This window comes from Procambarus clarkii, chromosome 56, assembly GCF_040958095.1.
Source record: "Procambarus clarkii isolate CNS0578487 chromosome 56, FALCON_Pclarkii_2.0, whole genome shotgun sequence".
Classification (NCBI taxonomy): domain Eukaryota; kingdom Metazoa; phylum Arthropoda; class Malacostraca; order Decapoda; family Cambaridae; genus Procambarus; species Procambarus clarkii.
The window spans coordinates 19,379,070-19,385,069 of NC_091205.1; the positions used below are offsets into that span (position 1 = coordinate 19,379,070).

Genomic DNA, 6,000 nt, shown 5'->3' on the forward strand with positions numbered 1-6,000 from the left:
CTTGAACTATATGTTTAACACTTCTCTAACCCTGTCCATGGAGGACAGAAGAAAATGTATATATGCTGGTTAGCATTGTAACTGTGTGGCCACGTCTGTGGTAGTAAAGAAAAACTTCCATACCGTCCATATTTGTCAATACAAATCCAACCTCGCTATCATATACTATCTGGGTCCCTGATACCCCTTCCCCTGCTAGTACCACACTCAGGATCAGATGACTGCTGACTCCTGTTAGCAGGCTGAGAGCTTATCCTTCCCATAGTTCATGGTAAGCCCCAATCACTGTAGTTTCCCCTGGAACATGTACCTCCTAATCGCTTAACATCCAGGTACCCAATTATTGCTGGGTGGACAGGAGGCGAACAGTTAAAGATTGGTGCCCAGTCAATCCTCCCTAGCTAGGACTCGAACCTAGACCCTCCAATCCAGACAGTGTAGTTCACCCCTAACTACGCCCCTCGAGGTGAGGGGGGGGGGGGAAGGGAGGAGCTAAACCCTAACATATTCTCATGTACAATTCTATATATAAACATTATATCTCTTTGGGAAGCACACCCTGGAGTATGCGGCTCCAGCATGGAGTCCATATCTAGTCAAGCATAAGACTAAACTGGAAAAGGTTCAAAGGTTTGCCACCAGACTAGTACCCGAGCTGAGAGGTATGAGCTACGAGGAGAGACTACGGGAATTAAACCTCACGTCACTGGGCGACAGAAGAGTTAGGGGGGACATGATCACCACATACAAGATTCTCAGAGGAATTGATAGGGTAGATACAGACAGGCTATTTAACACAAGGGGCACACGCACTAGGGGACACAGGTGGAAACTGAGTGCCCAAATGAGCCATAGAGACATTAGAAAGAATTTTTCAGTGTCAGAGTAGTAGACAAATGGAATGCATTAGGCAGTGATGTGGTGGAGGCTGACTCCATACAGTTTCAAGTGTAGATATGATAGAGCCCAATAGGCTCAGGAACCTGTACACCTGTTGATTGACGGTTGAGAGGCGGGACCAAAGAGCCAGAGCTCAACCCCCGCAAGTACAACTAGGTAAGTACACTAAGCTATCCTGAGGTGTATGATACACTGGGGTAGAGTCGCTGCACATACCCCACACACGCAACACAAGCTCCGCGGGGCTTTAATAACACGCGAACGCAGCTCAAATAGTTTTCGGTGCCCTTTATTCCTGGGAGAAAAATAATCGAGCTGTGATCAGCACTATACACCTTCCCTTTGTTATACATTTTTGTGTGTGTATACTCACCTAGTTGTGCTCACCTAGTTGTACTTGCGGGGGTTGAGCTTCGGCTCTTTGGTCCCGCCTCCCAACTGTCAATCAACTGGTGTACAGGTTCCTGAGCCTATTGGGCTCTATCATATCTACATTTGAAACTGTGTATGGAGTCAGCCTCCACCACATCACTGACTAATGCATTCCATCTGTTAACTACTCTGACACTGAAAAAGTTCTTTCTAATGTCTCTGTGGCTCATTTGTATACTCAGCTTCCACCTGTGTCCCCTTGTTCATGTACTACCCGTGTTAAATCATCCATCCTTCTCTACCCTGTCAACTCCCCTGAGAATTTTGTATGTGGTGATCATGTCTCCCTGCACTCTTTTGTCTTCCAGTGACGTGAGGTGCAGTTCACTAAGCCGCTTTTCAATACAGTTCACGTCGCTTTTTGCTCGTATGCGTTACACAAGTCTAAAAATTGTCATACTAGAAAATAAAAGCGGCTGTCGAAAGTGCCGTTGTCCTGTTTTATTTTGGGTCCTCTGGTAGGGTAGGATAAGGCCACTTTAAAGTAACCGTTTTCTAGACGTTGGGAAACTATTTTTTTGCAGGGAAATTCCTGCGTGGGTCTAAGCCTCTGGCTGGCCACCTGAACATGGAGGGGACGGGCTGGTGTGTGTGTGTGTGTGTGTGTGTGTGTGTGTGTGTGTGTGTGTGTGTGTGTGTGTGTGTGTGTGTGTGTGTACTCACCTATTTGTACCTGCAGGATCGAACTCTAGTTCTTGGACCTCATTTTTCTAGCCGTTGGTTGTCTAATGCAATGACTCCTGATCTATTTCTCTATCATACCTGCTTTTAAAGTTGTAAACTGACTTTGCTTCACTACTCTTACACAAAAAAGAAAGCTTTCTATTATCTCTATGACACATCCGAGTCTCAAGCGTGCCCCTCTTGTTCTATTGGTATTATTTTCAACATTTTCTCTTTTTCTACCCTGTTAATCCCCCTAAGTATTTTATACGCCTATATCATGTCCCCCTTCTTCCTCCTCCTTTTTAACGTCGTCAGGTTTAGTTTCTTCAGTCTCTCTTCGTACCTCATCACTCGTAACGCTGGGACGAGTCTCGTTGCAAACTTCTGCACCTTTTCGAGCTTCCTTGTGTGTTTTTAAGATGGGGACTCCAAGATGGGGCGGCATACTCTTAAGACTGGCCTCACATAGGCGGTATACAGTGATCTAAATACCTCCTTATTCAAGTTCTTGAAGGATGTTCTGACTTTCGCCAGCGTAGAGTATGCGTATGGGTTTTTTTCTATTTTTATGAGTCTCTGGAGTTAGGTTTGGTGTCACGTCCTCTCCCAGGGAGCCGGTCGGCCGAGCGGACAGCACGCTGGATTTGTGATCCTGTGGTCCCGGGTTCGATCCCGGGTGCCGGAGAGAAACAATGGGCAGAGTTTCTTTCACCCTATGCCCCTGTTACCTAGCAGTAAAATAGGTACCTGGGTGTTAGTCAGCGGTCAAGGGCTGCTTCCTGGGGGTGGAGGCCTGGTCGAGGACCGGGCCGCGGGGACACTAAAGCCCCGAAATCATCTCAAGATAACCTCAAGAAAAGAAGGACTCCTTTTCTAGTCGGTAAACATGAAGGGAGCGAAAGAACAGGAAAGGGATTCAATATTTACAACACTGATGTTTCAACAATTTGACAATATGGTGTATTTGACTTATTTGGCCCCAACTCTAATCTCTTCACATCTAGTAAACTCATTTGCTGTCAAATGAGTTTTCAAATATTATATTAAAAAGTAATGTAATTTATGATGAGAGAGTTGAGCCAGATGGACTACATAGCACTGGGAAGGGGTATGAGGAAAAGAAGGTGATCTACGAGAACAAGGTGTCGGGACATGAAGATAAGGAGTTGGGAAGGCAGGAATACTGCCCAATAGTTTGGGCCGTGTTGGTAAATCTCTCGAGTAAGTGGCATCAGGCACCGGATGATTGCAAAAATATTGCGTTGTTGCCCTGAACATTGCAGGAGCGTGGTGTGGCACGTTGTAGTGCTAGCGAAGCTTCAAACACTTGGTATATAGCTACGGGCTCACCCTATCCCGTGCTACTTGGAACTTTTTGTTCCAAGTAGCGAATCTTAAACAACAACAACAACTTGGTATATCAGACTCCCTTTTACTGCTAATATGAGACTACCTTCAAGAACAGACTAAGTAGTTCCCAATGGAGCGTAATCTGAAAACCATTCAGTTAGTGCCAGCATGCCGGAGGGGTAGTGTTCTTGGCCCTTGCTTGTGCAGTGTCCACTTCAGTGATCTGCTTCACCTCAGACCTATGCTTATAACTGCACTAAAATCTTTACGTGTGGATAAAAGAGGAAATACCAACTGCTACTAGGCTCATTAACCACAAATATGCAGCAATACCTAACTGGGGAAGACGATGATAAGTCACATTTACGACAGGAAAGAGACAGGCGATGGTGATAACTAAACAGTATAATATTGCAACTGGAACGGGTTTACAAACGAGTGGACAAAAACACAGTTATCAAAGATGACATCTTGGGAATGAAGTCTGACTCCTCAGTGACCATGAAAAGTCACGTGCTTAACCCAGCAAGCAAGGCAGGCAAGACGTTAAGGCAAATCTCATACCGTCTTGACAGCAGCGGCTGCTAAACCTTACATGAGCCTCAAGTTCGTCCCCGTCTTGAGTCCTCACTGCCCTCTTGGATGACCTATCCACGTCGTTTATCATAATTTTGATCAAGACTGGTCAGCACATCGAGCCTCCAACATCGCAGAGATGTCACCAGGCTTACTGATATGTAGAATGCAAACGATTTCACGGTTCCCAATACCTGGCCCAGCCTCGTGGACAAGCAGACGTCGGCAATCACAACACAAGGCGCTCAGCAATCAATAGCCTCTCTTGCTATCTGTGCAATTCTTAAGTATTTCACTCCATCAGCAACCCTTCCTAGGCTACCTAGAGGTGTTTTCGGGGCTTAGCTTCCCCGCGGCCCGGTCGTCGACCAGGCCGCGGGGTCTGGTCCGGTCGACGACCAGACTACCTCACATTTGGAACACCTTTGCTCAACATGTTGATACAAGTCAAATCAAGCCACGGACCAGATGACAGCTTCAGCATACAGTTGACTCCTGCTCCAGCCTTTTTCCTACTTGTTACCTACCATTAAATTTACTTTATTCGTAATGTATAAAAACTCAAGAATTCTTCGAATGAGTTTCTAGAGACCTGGGCCCAAATTCACGAAGCGGTTACGCAAGCACTTACAAACCTGTCCATCTTTTCTCAATCTTTGGCGGCTTTGTTTACAATTATTAAAGAGTTAATGAGCTTTGAAGCACCAGGAGGCTGTTTATAACAATAACAACAGTTGATTGGGAAGTTTTCATGCTTGTAAACTATTTAATAAATGTAACCAAAGTCGTCAAAGATTGAGGAAAGATGTACACGTTCGTAAGTACTTGCGAAACTCCTTTCGTGAATCAGGCCCCAGATTCCGATGAGCTGATTATAGGATAACAACTGTTAGCTTTCAGCCTCACTAGGAACTTCAGCGTGATTCCTACTGAACCTTAGTCTTAGTTAACATAGAAGAAGCCAAGACTAATGTCTAACGACCAGTCCAAGTGGTCTATTACATTAAAAGTTAACAATAGGAAGACCTCGTTATACCGAGATCACAATTTACTTACGGATTCAGCGCCTTGAAAGATCCAGACAATTTTATGCTACCCAATTTCCACTTGCAGCCTTGAGTATGCAATTTTAATTTGCAATATCTAGCAGATAACACTGTATGCGCTGATTTTGCAGAGTTCAACATTGAATTTGGTTATCGAATAATTAACGATTGTAATCACTGAAGCAGGGTGAGTAGGATTGTAATTGCCAAGGAAACTGCTGAGGCATCTTGCGACTTGCAGTCATCTTAAGTAGAGGGGTTTTGTTAGTGAATTGTGTAAAGTGTGAGTGCATATGCATTGTTGCAATGATATTGTGAGTGTATGTGTATTGTTGGAAGGATATTGTTTGTATATGCATTGTTACAATGATACTGCGAGTGTGTGTGAATTGTTGCAGTGATACCAAGTCTATATGTGTTGTTGCAGTTATATTGTGACTATATTTGTTGCAGTGATATTGAGAGTATTTGTGTCTTGTTGGAATGATATTGTGAGTGAATATTATTGCTTGTGTTGTTATGGCGTGCGTGTGTGTGTGTGTGTGTGTGTGTGTGTGTGTGTGTGTGTGTGTGTGTGTGTGTGTGTGTGTGTGTGTGTGTGTACTCACCTAATTGTACTCACCTAATTGTGCTTGCGGGGGTTGAGCTCTGGCTCTTTGGTCCCGCCTCTCAACCGTCAATCAACTGGTGTACAGATTCCTGAGCCTACTCCTCAGCCTGAGCCTATTCCTGAGCCTATTCCTGAGCCTATTCCTGAGCCTATTCCTGAGCCTATTCCTGAGCCTGAGTGTGTGTGTGTGTGTGTGTGTGTGTGTTTACTAGTTGTGTTTTGCGGGGGTTGAGCTTTGCTCTTTCGGCCCGCCTCTCAACTGTCAATCAACTGTTTACTAACTACTTTTTTTTTTCCCACACCACACACACACACACACACACCCCAGGAAGCAGCCCGTGACAGCTGACTAACTCCCAGGTACCTATTTACTGCTAGGTAACAGGGGCACTTAGGGTGAAAGAAACTTTGCCCATTTGT

At 44.9% G+C, this 6,000-nt stretch overlaps 1 protein-coding gene across 6 annotated transcripts in view; it reads right to left on the reverse strand.

The window, feature by feature from the left end:
- The window catches only part of LOC123770855 (agrin), a 419,139-nt gene that overhangs the window by 88,478 nt on the left and 324,661 nt on the right, over nt 1-6,000 (reverse strand). The window lies entirely within an intron of this gene.